Here is a 21,037-nt window from a genome sequence, read left to right as displayed (position 1 = left end):
TCTGAGCTTGGTTCCAAAACCTTCTGATGGCTGTTTTTCTGCTTGTCACAACCATGCACACCTTTTGAGGCTGATAATAGAAGGGAAAATGGGATGTCAGTAGTAGATGACTCTTTCAGCCAACAGAGCCTCTTTGTATTTCAAATGGAAAGCAAAACAAATCTCCAAGCCCTGAACATTAGAGATCCAGAGATAATGCATGATGAAAGAATTTAAAGTTAGTGTCACAGCTCTACCCAGCAGAGAGGAAAGTTTTTTATCATTTGTGGCAGATAACTAGACTGTCTACACATGGGCTTGTTATTTCAGCCTTGTCTTATGTCCTGTGTCTTGTCCTAGAATGCCCTCCACACCATATCAATAACCAGTTGGTTTGGAGACCTGTTTTGGGGAGTGGATCCTGGAGGTAGTCGCGGGGAGGTGGGGGTAGGATAGATAGGGAATACTGAAGACAATTTGTCCCCACGCCCTTCCAAGCAGCCATCCCTTCACCGGGACCACACTTGCATTAGTGTACACAAGAGCTGATGTGTGACAGTCAGCGGTTTAACTTGACTTAGTGTTTGCATTACCTTCCTGGAATGGAGGTGGGCCGTGCATTCGGTATGAAGAAAAGCCTTCTCACGACCCAGGCAGGATTGCTAATCTTGACCCCTCTCATGTGTAATTTCTCACTCCAGGTAATGGGGGCAGCCATAGTGAACTCAGCCAAAGGAGTTGTATGTAACAAGTCCTTTATTTCTCTATCTAGTGGATAAAGAATTTTATTGGCGTCTGACTGAAGTTTGCAATTAGATTCCAAACGTCCAAGTGGCCCCATTATTGACGTCCTGAGAGGGGGATGGACAGTTTGATTTTGCTGCTCTCTTTAGAGTGTGAAGGAACAGTACATGAGGCTGGAGCTGGACACTTCTCAGGACAGAAGCACATTCATCTAAATTGAAATCTAAGGTGAGCTGTCAGCCTTATACTCAGTGACAAAGACCCAGACCCTACAGTTAAATTAGAAATGAGGGAAGGATTTGGGAGAATTCCCCAGGCAAGCCATCCGTTCCCAAGTTTAACATCATAGAGGAAGTTTTCCTTCAGCATTTATGCTTTACCTGATTCGCCAGTGAGTGAAAATGCAAACTCAGGATTTCTAGAAAGAAGTTTTTGATTATTGTTATGTCTTTTATACATTTAATAGAAAGCATTAAGAAACATGGAATTCATGCATTGCTTTGGCTACAGGTAATTTTAAATGAAAAATGAAGTTGGTGCTGTTTCCTTCCTTCCTTCCTCATATGCTTTCAGGTTTAAGAGTTTTTCATTTAATGTGAGGGAAATAATTGAAACAAAATGACTGAACGATAAAAAAACAACAAAAATGAAATCCCAAACAAAAAAAACCCCAGTTTCTTCTTGGCATTCCTGTCTTTCCGTTCCTTCAGCCAACTTTTCCTTTATCTGCCTGGCAGATGAAAACCCTAAAATGGCAGAAGGAAGAAATCTTTCTGTAATTCCAGAAGAAATAAGCATTTCCATCCCCAAGGGAACTGACTTCTTTGCCCCGGGGAACCTTTGTGTCTTGTGATTCAGCTTGCCTTCAGTCCCCTGTGGGGTGGGTTTACCAGCCCTGACCTGCCCTCTGAGCTGATGCTGGGAGGGCAGGCCTCTTCAGGTTTCACGGGAAAGTCTGCCCCGGGGGCTTTGCGGGAGAGGATGTTGTGGGTGGAAATTGTCAGTTTTAACCTTTCTAGACTGGATTATCTCATTTCTATTGTATGTTATTTCCTGAAATGAGCTTTTGCAAGTGTGGTTTCCAGAATCATTTTAACTTGACCTTTTTGTGGATAATCACTTTCTCAGGGAGCTTCTGTGCGGAAGTGTCTTTAGCTGCCGTGTGGTTTTGTTGTTACGGCATCCCAGTTCACAGATGAAGACATTGAGGCGGCTCTTTGGGGGAGGATTTCTCTACAATGGAAGGCGGACACGCGGCAAATGCGAGGTGAGGCCTGTGATACACGCCTCTTCTGCTTTAGCTTGTTATCGCTCTGCCTGATGTGGCCATGAATAATACCATTTTCTCAGGGGTCTTTTCTACCAAGCTGATTTAGGAGGAATTAAAAAATTTTTCTTTTCAAAGTTCATCTTGCAAAGTAGGAATGTTGCTACTGTTGGGGAAATAAAATTAAAAACCAAATTATCTCCCAACCCAGAAATCCTCTCCACAAAACTAGTAGAGAAAGGGAAGAGTTTTATTAGCAAATAAGCATTGACTTAGAATGTGATACACATCACTGGTGGTTGTTAAGAGACTTCGGAGACAGAAAGGAATCTAACTCCTTGATTTGGCTAAGCAGATACAACCCAACATATACATGTTTCAAGATGAACAATAACTAGTCCTCAAGTAGGAGGACCTGATGGTGCCATCTGTCACACATAGTTCCTCCTAACTTTACCTGGTGATTGGGGTGACCATCTGTGTTAGCTTTTGGCTTTATTCTGTGGAAAACAAACCTCTTATCTTTATGACAGGAAGTAGTTTTGAAAACTGGAACAAGGCACCCAGGGAAGTTAGGCTCCTACCTTCCCACAGAAACTAGGGGATGGGGTGCTATTTCCCTAGATAGTTACCTTTCAAAGAGATGGCTCCCAAGTCCGGGAGGAAGACATTCCTGAGTCCCAAAGCTGACAAGAGGCGTATCTGGTTTTCAAAAGGATTTTGCACATTTCTTTTTTTTTTTTTTAAAGATTTTATTTATTTATTTGACAGAGAGACACAGCGAGAGAGGGAACACAAGCAGGGGGAGTGGGAGAGGGAGAAGCAGGCCTCCCGCCGAGCAGGGAGCCCGATGCGGGGCTCGATCCCAGGATCCTGGGATCATGACCTGAGCCAGAAGGCAGATGCTTAATGACTGAGCCACCCAGGTGCCCCAATTTTGCACATTTCAAAGAGAGGAGAAAGTACTTACAATTTTAAGTTTTCTAAAGCAAATAAAGAAAAAGGAGGTGGGAGAAGTCTCCTCTATTATTTCCACAGGGAGAATTAAGCTCCTTATTTTTAATTTTTATTTGTCCTTATGATACTACTGACCAGTGAAAAATGCGGGCAGACACTAACCCCAGGAGAGCCTCTGAGAGGCTGTGCCTTTCAGGCTTTAGCATGTGTTGGTGGAGGTCATCAGAGGACATGACCTCCAGTTGACCTGTGACTCAGACCTGGGCAATGGTCGGCTCCTCACCCCCTCCCCTGTCCTTGGGTTGTTCGTTCCACCTACCATTCTCACAGCTGGAGCCATTTCAAGGACCCAGCCTTGAGAGAGTAAGGTGGTATCGAAACCATCTGGATGGTACATGTCCCTGAGCCTCATTAAGGACTTGGTATAAACTCTCATGATTCTGGTGGACAGGTGCAGAGATCCACTCATCTTGCAGCCGCCAAGACAAGCCTCGTTAGTAAGTTCCCTTGCTCATTAACACCCGCCCCCCCTCCACCTGCCCAGCTTTACCTTCTGTGGACATGGGCTAGTTTCAGATTTCACCCAGGAAGCTCCTGAGGTTTCCAACCAACAGCCTGGGGAAGAATTACCCAAGCAACTTGTTTAAACTGCAAATTCCTGACCTGTAACCTTTAGTCGCAACCCCAGAGAGTCTAATTCAGTCTGTCTGAGAAAGGACTCAGGAACTGGAAATTTTAGCAATACCCCATGTGAATTTAATACAGATGGCTCTCAGATCACACCTGGAAAGAAACTTAGGCGAGTAGACTGAGCTCTGGAGTCAGACTGGTCCAGTTCTGGATCATTACTAGCTGTACAGTCCCAGGAAAGTTACTTCTCTGATGGTCAATGTCTTTATGTACTAGGACCATTTACTTGTCAGGACTGAGTGAGGATGACAAGAATGAATGTAAAATGCCCCAAACAGAGCCTGCAGTGCAGCATGTGCTCAATAAATAGCTGCTGCCATTCCTGGTATTACTGTGTAAGCCATCAGTACGTAGATTTACGTATAAATACTTGGCAGTGGGCCTCCAACATGAAGTTGAAAGGCATGTAACCTCTGAGGTATCTCTGCTTTAACAGGTGAACCTGTCCTCATAAATGCATTAGACTGGACTTTTTCTTTTTTAATTTTGCAAGTAAGAGAAATGAGCTTGATCTAGTATAAACAAGACAAAAGAGAAGGAAACACATTTATTGTGGGACACTGGGTGTTGTCAGGGAAGTGTGGCTAGGAATTTAGTTGCTGCATATTTGGGAGTCTGGGATGCTGAGTGTCTGTGCTGAGGACATCCCCTTTGGTCTCTGCTTGTTTTTGAGACACTGCTTTATTCTCTCTCATCTCTGTGGACTACTTCTCATCTTGAATGTGAACTCGAGGCCAGGGATGGGTGGGGAGCCTCTTGCTGGCAACCACGAAGGGATAGGCATGAAGATGGAAGTCAAGAAGCCTAGAACACAGAAAGATCCAGCATCCCCTTCAGCATTGTGGAGGTGCTGCATCCACCCTGGGCTGCCTACCTGGACTCCCTGTAACGGAAGGCAAATAAATCCCTTTGTTTGAGCCTCCAAAAAGTTGGCTTTTCTGCTGCTGATGTCCAAGCACTCTCCCTACTGAAGTGGGAGTCTGGAGAGTTAGAGTCATGGAACAGTCAGTCCCAAATGACATGGGGACAGTTGCATTTGTTCTCCTCTGGCCACATGTTTTGGGGAAATTATGCCAGATTCTAGCTTGATTTGCATGTAGTGTTTGACTGGAGTCTCCCCCCTGCACCCCAACCGGGAGATTCATGTAGTCTGGTTTATTTTATTTTATTTTAAAATATTCAGAAAGATTTTTTTTTTTAAAGATTTTATTTATTTATTTGAGAGGGAGAATGAGAGAGAGAGAGCATGAGAGGGGGGAGGGTCAGAGGGAGAAGCAGACCCCCCGCTGAGCAGGGAGCCCGATGCGGGACTCGATCCAGGGACTCCAGGATCATGACCTGAGCCGAAGGCAGTTGCTCAACCAACTGAGCCACCCAGGCGCCCCCAGAAAGATTTTATTTATTTATTTGAGAAAGAGAGAGAGAGAGAGTACGAGGGGTGGGGAGGGGCAGAGGGAGAGAGAAGCAGACTCCCCGCTGAGCAGGGAGCATGAAGCTCCCCCATGACCCGAACTGAAGGTAGACGCCTAACCACTTAACCGACTGAGTCACCCAGGCGCCCCCTGGCCTGGTCTCTTTTAACTGAGTCTCTGTGTTGGGGAGCAGTCTGCTTCTAAAGGTGGGCCTGTCTTCCCAGGCATAACCGAGAAGTGGCAGAGAGTTTTGCCAACGACTCTGTGTGCCCCTTGTCCTGAATCTGTGCCCTGTCCATGCTCTCCCCTCCCCGTGGTCTTCCTGAGCCCTTCGCCAAGTCTGGTTTCAGTACGGAGTGATACTCGCCCAGGCAGCCATTTTTGCTCTGCCTGGCTAATTTTTCTGTATTATACGCTAGGGTCCTATGTGAGGTCACCCCTACGCTGTGTAGGTGGCGTGCTGGGGCAATGACACCAGTTTTCTTGCAGAACTTCTCAGAGCGTCTTGTAACTTACTGGTTGCATGCCCGTCATCCCAGCTCATCCCTGAGACTGTCTCTGCATTCCTAGTACTCAGGACAGAGTTTGGCCCTGGGTCATTGCTCCGTAACTATCATTTGAATAGATGAATAAACAGATTCATGACATACCCCACGTATGTTAGATTTAATTTTCTTGCAAGCTGCTTTCATGTTTGCAGCAATAAAGTATTTGTCTAAGTGTGACGTTAGTTAGTGCTCATGCTAACACAGTGCCCATGTCGAGCGGTCTAAAACAAAACTAACCTGTCTCAGAGGGATGTTGCTGACCTCTCGGGTGATAACTACTCTTTTCAAAGGAGGACATCTGAAGTGGCATTCTTGCTCCTGGACCGAAACATTAAAATTTAATGTAATAGCTTCATGCTTTGTTAAGGGTTATCTGATCTGGCCAGGATAAGAAAGGGAGGAGGGGTGATAGGGAGACTGCTTTTCACCCCACTCTTTTTCCAGTGCTATGGCAGGATTAATAGGGGAGTTAAAACAAGGATGAATACCTACACTGTATCTGTTGACAAAGCGGTAAAAAGTAGTTGGGAAATTCCATTTGTATTTAAGTTTACTCTTCTAAGTATACTTTCAACCCTTCCCTCTGGCCACCCAGGCCACTTGACATTTTTCTCCTCTGACAGCTCAGAGATAGGAATTTTGTAAATGTCTCTCTTGGAGTTAGTTTTAAAGAAAAGGAGTACGTGCTAAGTGCAATGGCTAAATTAGAAACTTAATCAAACCCGCGATTTAAATAAGCCCCAAATAATAATAGGCTTAAAGCCTGTCAGTCTGTGTTGGATCTGGTTTGTTTTACGTGGAGATGACAATGGAACCAGAAAGCGTAGCCCTTTAAGTGCTTCTACCCATTAGCTTTATCAAGTAATTGCAGGCTTGTGGGCATCAATAACAATGAAGGTTGACACCTTGGGAAGGAGAAGTGAATCTTTCCCCTTACAGACCTGGCAGGAAAGAAAAGTGCCGTATGATGAATGCGCTGTGGGCGTGAGGATGCTCAGAGCCCCAGGGGAGGCAGGAAGGTTAGCGGGGGGATAGAGGAGCTCTCTGCCTTGCTCTAAGGACCACCTCGGTTCTTTCCAGTGTGATCCGCTTGGCTCATCTAGTGTGCGGTAGGATCTCAGAGGCCCACTGCCGGTTGTCTCAGCATGAATATTCCTCAGAAAATGCTGTTTCTGGAAAAATATAAATTAAAAAAAGAGCAAAACCTGATGTTGAGAGTGGGGAGGCAAATAGCAAGAAATCTCTTACTAACTCCAGGTTAAGCTGAGAGAGAAGCACAGAGCAATGAGAAAGCACGGGAGAAAAAAGCCCATGTATCTGAACCAAGAATTTTTTCCCTCCAAATACTTTGTGAAAAATTTCATATTCTTAGTTGATACTCATCTTGAAAAGGTCACAGTTTTCTCCAGTTTGGAATATTTATTAGTATTCCTGGAATGAACAGCATGAAAATCTTTGGCTGTAAGACAAGTTTCAGGTCAGTAAAAACAGTCAAATATATATCAAAATTAACTTTATATTAAAGAAATGTTGACTTTAGAGATTGAATTGCCAGATACTGTTTCTTTTGGGTGAAATAAATTGTTGAGAGCTTTCTCACTGTTATTGAAATATGCATTTTTACTGTCAATTCAAAATCTATGGAGAGAACCACAAGTTTGAGTTACCTCTTGAAATTAGGCTGGTTTGGAGGGGCCATATTTTGGAGAAAAGAAATCATAGCTAAAGTCATTTTGAGTAGTTCTTGTGTTTAGCCACATATACCATTCCCTAAGGGTGTGAAGCGCCATTGCCACAGGCCACATATGGGAATGACCTGGGGATGCCCAGGCTTCCTCCAGATATTTGAATTTAATTTACTGTGGTGGAGAGAATGGAAGGGGCATTGTTTTCTTTCCTCTTTTCTTCTCTTCCTCTTCCTCCTCCTCCTTCTTCTTCTTTCTTCTTCTTCTTCTTCTTCTTCTTCTTCTTCTTCTTCCTCTTCTTCTTCTTCTTCTTCTTCTTCTTCTTCTTCTTCTTCTTCTTCTTCTTCTTCTTCTTCTTCTTCTTCTTCTTCTAAGAGAGGTGGGGTGGGAAAGGGCAGAGGGAGAGGGGGAGAAAGAAAATCTTAAGCAGGCTCCATGCCCATTGCATAGCTCAGCATGGGGTTCGATCTCACGACCCTAAGATCATGACCTGAGCTGAAATCAAGAGTCAGATGCTTACCAAACTGAGCCACCCAGGTGCCCCCTTTTTTCTTTTTTAACACCCCCCCCAATGATTCTCATGTGTGTTCAGAGTTGAGAATCACTGGAATCATGAAGGCGGGTTTGACCCACTCTTATGGGTTAAATTGTGTTCCTTAAAGAGATATGCTGAAGTCCTAACCCCTGGTATTTGTGAATGTGATCTTTTTGGAAATAGGGTCTTTACTGGTGTAATCAGTTAGAATGAGATCTTACTGGATCAGCATGGGCCCGAAATCCAACATGACTGGTGTCTTTATGAGGCGAGGAGAGACACAGAAAGACATAGCCACACCAAGAAGACGGCCCTGTGCAGACAGATGCAGCCACTGGAGTTATGCTGCTGTGTGCCCGGGGACGTCAAGGATTGCTGGCCATACCAGAAGGCAGAAGAGACAAGGAATTATACCCTAGAGTCTTTGGAAAGGAAGTGACCCTACTGACACCTTCATTTCAAACTCTGGCCTCCAGAACTATGAGAGAGTACCTTTCTGTTTGCTTTAATCCACCCAATCTGTGGTCATTTGCTATGGCAGCCCTAGGAAATGAATATACCTGTTGATCCCCATCACTTAGAAATTTGCTGAGAACTCATAGGAAAGATACTAACAGGTGATTGCTCTAAATAAGATTTGTTAGATCTTAAGAAAGTTTCCAGAAGATTCTGGACTGTTGGCTGTTAAAATGATGTGACTATGCCAGTTTTCCCAGGGCTGAGGGAGTTTGGGGAATGTGGGACTTTCAGTGGTTGGGAAGTCTAGCAAAGTCCCCAGCAATCCAGGATGAACTGCTCTCCCCAAACAGGATGGATGCCTGTCAGATCAGACCATCAGGGAGTCCTGGACTACAATAGCTACACTGATGTGCTTCCCTAAATTTGGACGGAACTTAATTAAAAGCAAGTTAAAAACAAATGGTTCTGAGCAATTCTTGGGTTTGGGGTTTTATTTCCAGGGTTGGACTTGTGTGTTCAAGTCCAGCATGCTTTTTTGGACTTCTGAAGCAAGAAGATCAGCAAGTAGCCTGATTTCTTTCACTAACAAAGGTGAACAATTCTTCTGTTTCCTACCTAGAATGGAAATCAGGAATTGGATAAGGATTCAGAAGAAGTATGGGGATCTATCTGGCCAGCTGAGCTCCTTTCAAGAAACACAAGGTCATCTCAGACGAGGTAGGATTCCTAGTCCACGAGAAGTGGTGAAAGCCAGGACCCATGGTGAGTGAGTGAGGACACTGCTTAGGGAATTGTGGAGATGAGCCATTTCCTTTTTTTCCCCCCAGATTTTATTTATTTGTTTACTTGACAGAAAGAGAGAGAGGGAGAGAGAGAGCACACTAGGAGAGGGAGTGGCAGGCAGAGGGAGAGTGAGAAACAGGCTCCCTGCTGAACAAGGAGCCGGATGCAGGGCTAGATCCCAGGACCCCAAGATCATGACCTGAGCTGAAGGCAGAGGCTTAACCAACCGAGCTGAAGGCAGACACTTTAACTGACTGAGCCACCCAAGTTGAGCCATTTCCTGATAAGTCTCACAGCAGAGCCAGTCTTACGCCTTTTAGGTAAAACTGCTTTATGATAGAATCATTAGGTCACAGGAACCAGACCACTTTGCCTGAGCTCTAAGATCCATTCTCCTTATGCTGAACTTAATTATAGGATGAGTTGTGTTACACCTGTGTTTCCTAGTGTCTACCAATCATGACAATACTTCTAAGAATGTGCTCAGTTGAAACTATGGTTCTTGAAAGAAAACAAATATGACTGTGGTATCTGTGGAAATTTTTGGCTATCATTCTCTTCGATGGGAAGTACAGACTTTAGTTAGAAAGTATTTTCTAATAGCAAGGGACCTATGCGTTCTGGAAGAAATTCTAATTAAGTATCTAGTCCAATTGAATTATTGCCAAGAGGTAAAATTTTGCTCTCCAGGACATTCACATTTCAAGTACTGCATTAGGGAAAATAGTGATGTTGTGCTCCATATACAGGAATAACTTGGGGACCAGAAAAGAACAAAATCCATCCTATTTAAGAAAAATTTTGAACTTTTGGGGCGCCTGGGTGGCTCAGTCTGTTAAGCATCTGCCTTCGGCTCAGGTCATGATCTCAAGGTCCTGGGATCGAGCCCCACATTGGGCTCCCTGCTCAGTGTGGAGCCTGCTTCTCCCTCTCCCTCTGCTGCTCCCCCTGCTTGTGCTCTCTCTCTCAAATAAATAAATAAAAAATCTTAAAAAAAAGAAAAATTTTGAACTTTTAATTAAAAAATTTTAAATTAAAAAATTGAAATATATTCGACACATTGTGTAAATGTAAGGTGTACAACATGTTCATGGGATACATATGTACATGGCAGTATGATTGCCAATGTAGCGATAATTAGCACCTCTATCATGTTATATGATTATCCTTTTTTAGTGGCTGGAATAATTAAGTTGTAGTTTCTTAGCAAGTTTGATAATTAGAATATTGTTGTCTATATTCACTATATTGTGCATAGATCTCTAGGTTTTATTTACCACTCATTACAAGTTTGTACTCTTAAATAGCATCTGTCCTATCCCCTGATGACCACCATTTGACTCTCTGTTCTTGCAAATTTGGCTTGTTTAGATTGCACATATAAGTGTACTGTACTTGTCTTTCTCTGTCTCACTTATTTCACTTAGCATAATGTGCTCAATCTTTCCATGTTGTTGCAAATGGCAGGTTGTCCTTCTTTGTTATGGCTCAGTAATACTTCATTATATACATACCACATCTTCCTTATCCATTCATCTGTCAAGGGGCACTAAGGTTGTTTCCATATCTTGGCTGTTGTACTTAATGCTTCAGTAAACATAGGAGTGTGTATTCCTCTTTGATAGTCTGTTTTCATTTTCTTTGGTTTTATATCAGGAAATGGAATTGCTAGGTCATAGGGTAGTTCTAGTTTAATTTTTTGAGGGACCTCCATATTGTTTTCCATAGTGGTTGGACCAATTTACATTCCCACCAACAGTGTACAAGTGTCCTCTTTTCTCTACATCTTCACCAACACTTATCTCTTGTCTTCTTGATGATTCCCATTCTAACAGATAGAAGGTGATATCCCACTGTGGTTTTGATTTGCATTCTCTGACGATTACTGATATTGGGCATCTTTTCATGTATCTATTGGCCATTTGGATATCTTCTTTGGAAAAATGTTTACTTAATTCTTCTGCCTAATTTGGAATCATATTGTTTGTTTTTCTTTTTGTTATTGAGTTGTGTGTGTTCTTTATATATTTTGTAGCTTAACCTCTTATCCAATTTATGGTTTGCAAAAATTTTTTCCCATTCTGTGGATTTCCTTTTCATTTTGCTAATTGTTTCTTTTCCTGTGCAGAAGCTTTTAAGTTTGATATAGTCCCATTTGCTGATTTTTTCTTTTGGTGTCATATCCAGAAAATTGTTGTCAAGATCAATATTGAGAAGCTTCTTCCTTACCTTTTCTTCTGAAGTTTTATGGTATCATGTCTTATGTTTAAGTCTTTGATCCATTTCGAATTAATTTTTGTGAGTGGCATAAGGTGGGGTCCAATTTTATTGTTCAGCATGTGTTTATCTGGTTTTGCCAGCACTATTTGTTGAAGAGACTAGCCTTTGCCTGTTGGATGTTCTTGGCTCCCTTGTTGAATATTAGTTGACTGTATATGCAGGGTTTTAATTCTAGGCTCTCTATTCTATTCCACTAGTCTGTATGTCTATTTTATGCTAGTACCATACTGTTTTTTTTTTTTTAAGGTTTTATTTATTTATTTATCAGAGAGAAAGAGAGAGCATGAGCAGGGGGAGTGGCAGGCAGAGGGAGAAACAGGCTCTCCACTGAGCAAGGAGCCCAATGTGAGATTCGATTCCAGGACCCTGGAATCATGACCTGAGAAGACACTTAACCAACTGAGCCACCCAGACATCCCAGTACCATACTGTTTTTATCACTGTAGCTTTGTAGTATAGTTTGAAATCAGGAAATGCTATACTTCTAGTTTTATTCTTTTTCCTCAGGATTGCTTTGGCTCTTTGGGGTCTTTTGTGGTTCCATACAAATTTGAGGAAAACCAATATTATTTTTAATATTCCATATCCTTTTCCTGGTTCAGAATGAACACTCATTTGGTAGTGTCATAGTGAAGGGCTATCACAGGGCATTTCACAAACTCTGTAGAGACTCATATTTTTGGTTAAAAGTAATAAATTTGGTTAGGATTGGGAGAAGGCATTCTTGAGGACCAATATTTGTCTTTATTCTGTGTGACTTTTTTTGTACCTGATCATCTTCGTCTTCTCAAATAAAATAGAAATAATAAATTGACTCAGCCTCTGAGGAATATTCTGAGGATTGACTAGTAACTACAGAGCATTTTTCAATTTAAAAACAAAAAGTATGATAATGCATTATTACTTACTTTTATTTATTTATTTATTATTAAAGATTTTATTTATTTATTTGAGAGAGAGAATGAGAGAGAGAGAGCACATGAGAGGGGGGAGGATCAGAGGGAGAAGCAGACTCCCCTCTGAGCAGGGAGCCCGATGTGGGACTTGATCCCGGGACTCTAGGATCATGACCTGAGCTGAAGGCAGTCGCTTAACGACTGAGCCACCCAGGAGCCCCTGCATTATTAATTATTAACTGGCAGCATGTAACTTCAAGGTACCAAGCCATAAGTATCCCATTAAATGAATGAGACCACTCTTACCTTTGAACTGGGCTGGAAGCTGTACCAATAGTCATAATTCTGTTACTTGTGATTCCAGATTTTGAATCTCTTCCTCCCATGACAAAGACATCTCTACCTTTAGTTCTTTTTTACCCTCAGTGGTTTGGCCACACTGGTAAATGGGGGTATACTGACTACCAGACTCATTAGGCAGCATTCATTACTCTAGACACCTTCATCGATGTTCCACTGACCTCTGTTTCTCAGAGGGAATAATTGGATGCTATGTGAAAAGGAAACAGAATGTTCTTCAAAGCCTTTCGTTTTTCTGGGCAAGGGATGGTGGTAGAGAAAGTATTTGTATCTCAGATTTTCTGATCCCTATGTCATAGCCAAAGCTGCCAAGGTTACTGAATTTTAGAGTCCATTTGAATTTGGCTTTGTGCAATGGAAAAAAACCCCTCTATATTTAAAACCACTGCCACAAAGTAATAGATAAGTCTGAGGCAGATAATCCTCCCATAGCACACAACTTAATAAATAAGCCTTGCAACTCTCTGCATACTCATACTGATTTTTCCTAAGAAATCCATTCTATTCAGTCTTTTAATTTCCCCAGTGTTCACAACCATGCTGGCATTTTCAAGAGATAAGCCCACACACTTTTTCCTTAGGAAAAAAAAAAAAGGTTTGACTAAAGCAAAATGTGTTCTGTGGTAAATCATTTTCAAGCAGTGCCTTTTGTTTCCTTGTTTTCCAATTATCAAAGGAATGAATCTTCATCCTGTGAAGAGCATGGCAGCTGATCATGCCCAAACTGGAGCTGTTTAATGGGAACAGCAGCTTTCTTCCCCCTGATGCCGGCGTCTGCCACTGAATGGCACCCAAGAGGATTTGGGGAACCCCAAATCTCCAAAACAGAAGCAAAGGGAAAGAGTTAAGATTACCTTAGTAACAAGTGGTTGATTATAATATTAATTTGCATAACACCTTCCCTTTTAGCAGCAATTTTAGTGCTCAAACCAAATGGTATTATGAAAATAAATGTTTCCAGTGGCCTGAGCACAGAGACTAGTCCAGGAATTGATGCCCTTGTGACGTGGAGCAGATGTTATTGACCGAGCCTCTGGAGACCTGGTTTGGGCAGCTAACTCTTCCTTTGGGCCCTCTTTTTTATTTTCAGTGGTTGAAATTGAATGGTTAAAACTGCTTCTACCAATGACAACCAGGGTTACCTGCCAGAGCAGAGAGAAACACAAGAAACAGAAAATCTTAAACTATATTTTCTTCTTTAGAATGAACCTGGGGTGGGAGGCCGGCATGTAGGCAGCAGTGGAAGAAACTGGAGAAAGTAGAAGTGTTCATGTGAAAGAGAAAAAAGGCTCACAATTTCTTGTCAAGTTAAGCCCTGCAACTACCTTATGACTCAGCAAGTCTACTCCTAGGTGTTTACCTATGAGAAATGAAGCATGTGTTCACCAAAAGACATGTATAAGAATGTTCAGAACAGCTTATTTATCATCACCTCAAACTGGAAACAACCCAAATATCCATTACCAGGAGGGTGAAAAAAAAATGTGGCATATTTACATAATAAACTAATAAAATACAGATACACACAACATGGATGAGCCTTGAAAACATTATCTTGAGTGAAGGCATCCAGATGCAAAATAGTAGCTATGGTATGATTCATTTACATGAAGCTCTAGAACAGACTAATTTATGGTAATGGAAATTAGAACAGTGGTTGCCTCTGGGCAGTGATGTTAGCAATCCACTAGGAAGGACATGAGGGAACTTTCTGTGGTGATGGAAATATTTTATATATCTCGACCAGTGTTAAGGTTACATGGATAAACACATTTGTCAAAATTCACCAAATATACAGCTAAAGCCCATCCATTTTATTGTATGTATATTATCTCAATTCTACAAGAGGAAAAATAAATAAAACATAGTTCAGATTTTCTGTTGTTCAAGTTCCTAACTGATTAATGAGGCAGCAGTTGGCTCATTAGAGGATGGTTGCAGCATGGAAAAATTTTGTTCTCAATCTAATGGTTTGTTTAACTATGCTCACCAGGAACTCTTAATCCATCAATAAGATTTTAAGACCCTAATAATTAGTTTTAGCACTGCAAGAGGACACACAGACACAATTCATCTTTCTGCCAGGATTGACGGATGCTATTTTGATAAAGCACAGGACAGTTCAAGTAACCAGCCATTTGACTGAAGTAGGGTTTAGGTGAGCGCCATCTTCTTGTTGGGGGCTGATAGGCTGATAGTGGTTTACATTTTTTTCCTTTACCCTTCATCTGCACTACTTTTATATTTCACATTATGGAAGAGTTGGATGCTCCTCCACCATCCTCTGCATTTTGCTTCTGAAAGTCATGTCTGAAAACTCCCCTACAGATGCTTTGGCTGGTGGGAACGACACAGGGCGTCTGGTTCCGCTTTGAGCAGATGTGGTCAGCCAGTGTCCTCATAGAGTCATGAGAATTAGGGAATTCCAGGAATATAAAACCAGAGGTGCAAGCCAGCTCCAGCTGCATTTGAATTCCTGGTTTGGGAGTCTAGGAGTTTAAGAACCCAAGAGAAGACCTGAAGGTACATACGTGTTCTGTGGGTATGAGCTGTAACAAACACCAGGGCTTTCTCTTTAGCATTTAGAAAGGTTTCAATTCCTTACTTAGTATTTGGCTACATTTCTCACTGAAATAAAGTTATACATTTGGGGACTGTATTGGGCTCTGGAAGATTTGCTAGGTTATTTTATTTCCTGTTTATTTCATAAAACCTTTCATTAGTCAGTTCAGGAGTTTTATTTGGAATTGCAGGTGTGAGTTGAAAGCCAGACATAAACTGAATTACGGCATATGCAAAGCAGACCCCTTACAAATGGAAAATGCATGTTTTCAGCTGACCCGCTCCTCAGGTAATAGTATGTGGGAGGAAAATATTTATTGTAGGCTAGGTCATTGCCATCTTATTACTATTTTTTTAAAGCTTCAAAATTGTAATCAAACAACATTGATGGGATTGAGTAGCAGAGAAAGAGGAAAGGAAAGGAAAATTTGACCCAGAAAATAGTTCATTGAGAAACATGTGGGAGGCTGGCTCTCTGGAGCGGGGGGTGGGGGGGTGGGAGGGGTGGGGGGGAGCTGTCGGTGGGATAGGCAGAGGCCAGGCTATAGCCTCAGGAACACCAGCAGGGTCCTAATTTTTGTAAGACTGGAACCATTGTGGTGATTGGTTGCACCACTGACTTGCAATTTCAGGCCATTCCATATTTTTAAGCAATAATAACTTCAGCAGTAATTCTAGGAGACTAAAGGAATTACACTTAGGAAAGCGATTCTTTAAAACATTTGAATAAATAAATTCTAAAACTTAAAAGTAATTGAAAACATCACGCCTTTACAATAATTCACAATAGGGGTGCCTGGGTGGCTCAGTCAGTTGAGCGTCTGACTCTTGGTTTCAGCTCAGGTCATGATTTCGGGGTTGTGGGATTGAGCCCCGCGACCGGTTTGTGCTCAGCGTGGAGTCTGCTTGAGATCCTCCCCCTCTCCCTCTCTCTCTGTCCCTCCCCTTGCTTGAATGTGTTCTTTCTCTCTTTAAAATAAATAAATAAAAAAAATAATTCACAATAGAGTTAAAAGGGAGTTTATGATTTTCCTGAGGGGAGCTGGTCTGCATTTGGTTACACACTGACACTTTTTATTACAAGGCCTGGTAAGAAATAATGAAATACCTGTTAGGAATTTTAACACTTTGAAAGCAAGGCAAATAATACAATTTAGTGAATTCAACAGATTTAACATTGTATAGCTCATCTTATTTAGGTACAAGTTTTCCAAGACTAACTCAGCAGTCAGCATGATAACCAGTAGGTGGGTGGGGGAATGAGTTTGCGTGTATATGGGTATGTGTGTGTGTCTTAAACATTATTTTTAAAGCAAAATATTTAGTTTAGTGGAAAGGATTTACTAAATCCTTAAAGAACAGATATTGCTATCTTATTTTCAAAGTTTGTTTAAAAATAAATTTAAAAAGACAATTTATACACAGGAAAATGCACTAATGTGAAGTATGTAGTGTGATGAAGTTTTTGCATACATAAAGACTTGTATACTCATTACCCCAGAAAGTCCCCTCATATCCTTTTATAATTAAAGCCCTTTTATAGTCAAAAGTTATCACTGTTCTGATTTCTGTCACCATAGATTAATTCTGTGTTTACTTGAACTTCATAAAAATGGAATCACTCAGTTTGTACTGTTTTGAGTCAGACTTCCTTTGCTCAATATGATGCTTGCAAAATTCATCCCTTTTGTTGCAAGAACCAGTGATTTGTTCTTTTTTATTGCTGTGTGTTATTTCATTCTACTGAAACTTGTTTATCCATTCTCTTGTTGAAAAGTTGTATTGTTTTCAGTTTGGGGCTCTGCATGATGCAGCTGTTATGAGTGTAGTGGTATGAGCTTTTTGGGTGTCAGATGCATTTATTTCCAAATCCCACCATAGGGATGGTGATTCTGTGGTTCTTGAGCCTTTTCTCCAAGCCTCCCTTACTCCCTATGTCCCCTTCGTCTTTCATTCTGGTTGTTGGTCAGGTTTAGGAAGTTCCACTCAAGATGGCAGGTGCCAAACATACAATATGAGTCAGGGAACCAAATTATGATCTTGAAAAGGAAAAGTCCGTACAATTTGATTCTGCAAGCTGAGAAGCTATATTTTACTTAATAACCCCAGTCGAAAGCTGTTTGACCAGTTGCCCTAAAGTGGATTTATTTGCCCTTTGCCTTGTGTTGCCGACCCCTAATCTGGGTTCTGAAGGTTCAGTCTGTCAAAATGAGGAAGGGGGACTTGTTTTACTTCCTGCTGGGAATGGGAGTGCCCCGAGAAAGACCTTGTTAGTCTTCTTTCCCGTGCATAGCCTCAGATGACCCTTCAGGCTTTGGTAAAAAGCCACTGACACTTGGTACTGAGGTAACTACAGATGTAGGTGGCTTTTGTGCCTCTTGAGGCTGCTCACAGCTTTGCGTCATATTTGTTTTCTCAAGAAGTGGCCTCCTATGATGAATCTTTGAGGCCCTTGTTTCCCCTGTCATGTGGGTAAAACTTCAGGCTTTATCTTTGGAGGCTTTCCAGGGCATTTTCTAGTTCTGTGGCTCTGTCATCACCGAGACTCCTGCAGGACCTGGGGTAGACCGTGCTCTGCAGAATGGGGGGCAGGCAGACGCTATGACCCTTAAATCGAGCCTCGTTCTGTGAGGAACTCAGTGAGCCCCACACCCAGAGTTACTTCCCAGTTGCCCTCCCCTTTGATAAACCTCAGATATTTAAATAGCTTCTTTTTTGTTTTCCCTGCTCAGAGAACTACTTTCTGTTCCTCAGAATATATTTCTTTGTCACCTGCATCTTTTGGGTTGTAGAAAACAATTCGTCTCCTTCAATTAAGGAAATAAACTGAACTTCCTAGGTTTTTCTAATTTTCTTTTATCTACTCAAGTCAGTGTTCTGGGGGATTACAGTGTCTTTTATTTTGGTGAAACATTAAATTTCTCTTAAGATATTTTTGCTTCTTAGTATGATTTTCAAATAAATCAACGTATTCCGCTTCCTCTTGTCCAGATGGCCACATTCCAAGTGGTAATGTCATCCCTCTTACAGATAAAATAGAAGGTTCTCATAAGTGAAGTGGTTCCATAACATGAAGTGGTCCTTTTCAATCGATTGCATCCGTAGCCACAGCTTGAGGCTTGATGGAGGTAAAATTATAGAGTGGCTGGTGTCCACTGCTTTTTGATTCAGTGTGTATTCTTCCTCCTTGAAAAGGTCACTCATGCCCACAAAAAGATTTGACACTTATTAACATCAAGGTGTAAATGTCTGTGAACTTTAACATACAGTCTTTGTGGAGCATTTTGCATTTTAACCTCCATCATACCAGAAGATCAGAAGTAGAATGTTGGTTATCAGCCAACATGGATATTCTTAGAGATCTATCCCTTAATATGCATAGCTGTTGGAGCTGTGAGGCTTTTTGAGCTATGTCTGTGTATGACTCCACAGAATATTCCATGTGTTCTGGAGTTTGAAGACTCTGAGGCAAATATTCTATTAGTGCCCTTTGGGGAGAGAACTTATTTTGAGAGTCCGTTGTTTTCCTTAATGTTCATTGTTCATCTTTTGCAAATGACTGGCAGATGTAATATTTTTCTAGGCATAGAAGAAAACCTAGTCTTGAGTTTCTAACAGACCCCAGTACAGATAAGTGAGAAATAAGAATGCGCCTCTTGCGAGACTTGGGTTTTAGTCCACTTTCCTTATTTGGGGAGCTGACAGTTGTAATGGATGGTAAGAGGACAAGGTAATATCTGAGGAACCAATTCTGTTTCATTCTGTGCTTTATTGCTCACCTTAATTCTGCACTGACAGAAGTGAGTTGCCTTAATATCTCTTCCACATGGGCCTTTCATTCTGTTTGCCATTTCTACAGAATCTGTCCTTTCAAGGAACTTAACCCTCCTCATTTCACATGTCAGGCCAGTGCTGTAGAAAATGAGTTTCCCTCATTTGTGGCTGGGGCACTCAAGATATTCTATTTTTGGAGTCTAGTAGATTTCCCTCCACTATGTGCTCCTCCTCTAATTATAGAATTTTTTATTATTGCTATTAGTGGTTAACATGGTATAGTACTTTAAACTATCCAGATCACTTCCATACTAATTGTTGATCCCTCAAGATGGGGAAAATTAAGTGGAGCAATATTAGATATCCAGCCCAACGGAACACAAATAATAATGGGAGGGTCACACTCAAATGTGGGTCTTCTCTCTTCGCACCTGCCTCCTCACTTAGACCAGCATGTATTATAATCTAGGCATGTATTATAATCTACACCTGTGTTATCATCTAGGCTTTGTGGATGTTTTTCATGAGTTTGCATAAGGATCATAACATCAGAAGATGCTATCTGGGTGTTGAAGGAAATAAAACAATGAGAGGAGAGAAAGAGAGGTTGATTTTTTCCAGAGGTCGCTGAGTATAGTGAAATGAAAACTGGACTGGGGCTTAGGGTTTCTGTGTGCTAGGCACAGTGTGAAGCCCTGTGTAGACTTTTTCCATTAATTTTAACAACAGCTGTATGATGAAGATCCTGTCATCAGCCTTGTTGTATGGATGGGGAACTAAGGCTTAGAGAAATGAAAGACGTCCCCAAGGTTACTCAGTTAAGTGGTAAGCCAGTATCGAAAGCCAAAGTTCTTAACCATCATGCTCTTCTGCGACTCATTATTTGAATCCTCTAACAAAGTGTACCTGGTCTTGGTCCATGTATTTAAAACACCAACTAGGCTAGCTAGTATTTATGAATATAACTTCCTTGGGAGACTTATATTTGTCATTATAAATTACTCTTCTGATTTAATTTAAAAAATGATAGTTAACCTTTATTAGTGCTTACTACAGGCTGGGCTTTGTTCCAAGCATTTTTGCATGTATTAATTCATTCAATCATCATGACAACCTTTGAGGATGTTACTGTTAATATCTCCATTTCACAAACAAGAAAATATAGCCTCGAGAGATTCAGTACCTGGTGCAAAATTTCACAATCAGAAGGGGGTAGATTTGGAGTCTGAATCCAGGTCTGGCTTAGGTGTCTAAACTCAGCACCACTCTCGTGTACTGGCTCCAAGCGAATGGGACTTATGAACCTGGGTCATATAAACCCTTCCTAGGAAACAGTCTGCTATGATGGCACATTTGGTGTCTGAGCCTCCAAGTCTAGGAGACAAACCCCGGACCAGGAAATATTCATTAAGCTAAAGAATGTTATCCTGTGAGACTTTTTACGACACAGCTGTGGCGATAACGCTGGGCCAACGATTGACCATATTTTAAAACACTCCACACACGCTCCATGGGATATAACAAGTGCAAATTATGGACTGCAGATGTGGTGTACAAGGTCCCAGAAGGAGGTCAGCGTCAGGAAGGCTAGGGACGGCTTCACTTAAGTGAAGGTGTTTGAAAGGAAAGAAACAGGATGAAGTAGGAGCAGAGTATGAAGCCAAGGTAGGTGAGGGTGGGGGAACCGGGCATGGAGAGAGAGCTCACCTCCATCAGAGGTCTCTGCTTGGGAACAGGAGAACCAGGGAGCAGGTAAGGAGAGGCTGGAGCACAGCGAGAACTGAGAGTGAACAACTAATAGGATCATAAGGTGCTATGGTTCAGATGAAAGGGCTTTTGGAGGGAGGTGCTCCTGGTAGGAGGGTCTGGGGCTGTGTTTGGGAGGGCAGATCATTTGTCTGTAGGGATGCTTAAGAGAGTAAGTTTAGAAACTTGAGAATAGAAATGCAGAGGTTGAGGTGCTGGAACTGGCTTCATTTCATTCATTTTATTTTTTCTTTGTCACAGGGTGATGAATTTTCTGAGGTTAACTTGGGGTGGAAGAGAAAGATCCAATGTAGGAATAGAGGCATCCTGAATGCTGAGGCAGGGAAGAACCACTTTCCC

At 41.8% G+C, this 21,037-nt stretch overlaps 1 long non-coding RNA gene across 1 annotated transcript; it reads left to right on the top strand.

Moving 5' to 3' along the window:
- The first annotated feature begins 740 nt into the window (after positions 1-740).
- On the top strand, positions 741-9,880 carry LOC145723704 (uncharacterized). Its single transcript, XR_014148962.1, has 3 exons — positions 741-951; positions 1,852-1,990; positions 8,896-9,880. It is a non-coding gene; the product is annotated as an uncharacterized LOC145723704 (long non-coding RNA).
- The last annotated feature ends 11,157 nt before the right edge of the window (positions 9,881-21,037 follow it).

The sequence above is a fragment of the Leptonychotes weddellii genome, chromosome 10, assembly GCF_054177405.1.
Source record: "Leptonychotes weddellii isolate Sample4059 chromosome 10, ASM5417740v2, whole genome shotgun sequence".
Taxonomy (NCBI): Eukaryota; Metazoa; Chordata; class Mammalia; order Carnivora; family Phocidae; genus Leptonychotes; species Leptonychotes weddellii.
Note: the sequence above shows the minus strand (reverse complement) of the source record. Positions and strands in the feature narration are given on the sequence as shown.